This window comes from Babylonia areolata, chromosome 1 (genome assembly GCF_041734735.1).
Source record: "Babylonia areolata isolate BAREFJ2019XMU chromosome 1, ASM4173473v1, whole genome shotgun sequence".
NCBI classification, from domain to species: Eukaryota; Metazoa; Mollusca; class Gastropoda; order Neogastropoda; family Buccinidae; genus Babylonia; species Babylonia areolata.
The window spans coordinates 73801718-73803160 of NC_134876.1; positions in this window are offsets into that span (position 1 = coordinate 73801718).

The window sequence follows — 1443 nt, forward strand, 5'->3', positions numbered from 1 at the left end:
GGAGACTACACTCAGCGGATAATTTCTTCGCGGTAAGAAGTTGTCGCAGACGTTTTGGAGACATGAGAACAAGAAAATCGAGCGGGAAACCAGTTGCACCTGTACACAGTAAAACCGCTCAGAACAATGAGGCGACCGAACTCCTCCTTAAAACCGGTGAGTCCGTGAATGTTTTGCGAAGCGAGTCACTGACACGAGTTCCAGGGAAGCGAATGCAAGACCGATGAGCGATCTCAGTTCCATCCCCGAGATGTCCGACACGATCATGGAAATAAGAAACATAATAATGGTCTTGTGTGATCGTGTCTCTTCCCTGGAAGCAGTTGTACGGGGACAACAAGAGCCAACAAAACGTTGCAGACTGGAACCTGTTTCCATGACAACACAGGCAACACAAACTGACAGCCCCAGCCTTAGCCCCAGCCCCAGCCCTACACCTACCTACGCCGACGCGGCCAGTTTCCTCACCAGAGAACCCAGCAGACAGAAAACGAGCAAGCCACCAAGACAAAGATGTTGAAAAATCGGTGACGTCTTGTGACGAAAAGACGATGGATGCCGTAAAAAGTACAAAGTCTGGCAGTACATGCTCTGCACAGAAAGAAGATAATGGGGAATTACCCAAGGTAACAATTCTCCACGATTCCGTGCTCAACCGTGTGCAGGAAAACAAACTGGGCAGATCATACCACTTCAAAGCCTCCATGCAAAAAACCCACACAGTGTCTGAAACCAGAAATTTACTTCAAGCTGTCACCACCACAGAGAAAAAGCCTGAAGCTGTTGTCATTCATTGTGGCATCAACGACTTAAGATCAAAAGATACAACAGAAGTCAGTAATTTCTTTATCTCAATATTGAAAGACACTGCAAAGAAAAATCCAACAACAAAGTTCATCTTAAGTTCAGCAACCACTGTCAAAGATTCAAAACTGGAGGTCAAGAGACAACTGTTCAACGCAATGGTGGCTTCGGAACTGTTTGACGAAAAAAAAACATATCATTTATAAAGAACGACAACCTCAATACCAACGCCCTCAGAGACGCTGTCCACCCCAACGGCAAAGGAACCAGCATCCTCGCAGGAAACATCGGGCGACATGTTCGAGATCTTCTCTGGGAAACACCGAAGAAATCAACACGCAGAGCCAGGTTCCACCATCACCAGAACCCCGTCCCCTTTCATCACGGCTGGTACAATCCTTAGCTTACGACGCACTGATGGACTGGCCAGTGTTCTATTAACATTTGCGTCAACTTCTGCCTGGCACTAATTAACTTTTGTGCTGAGCGATATTCTTGTTTTGCTGAGTGACCTTTCTTCCTGCCGTTTGCAAGTGCATTTTTCGTTGACAATATTTAGCCTATTATTTTTGTTTCCCCGTTTCCTTTCATTTACTATTTATTTTCACCATCATACAGTTTGATTTATTCATAGTATTA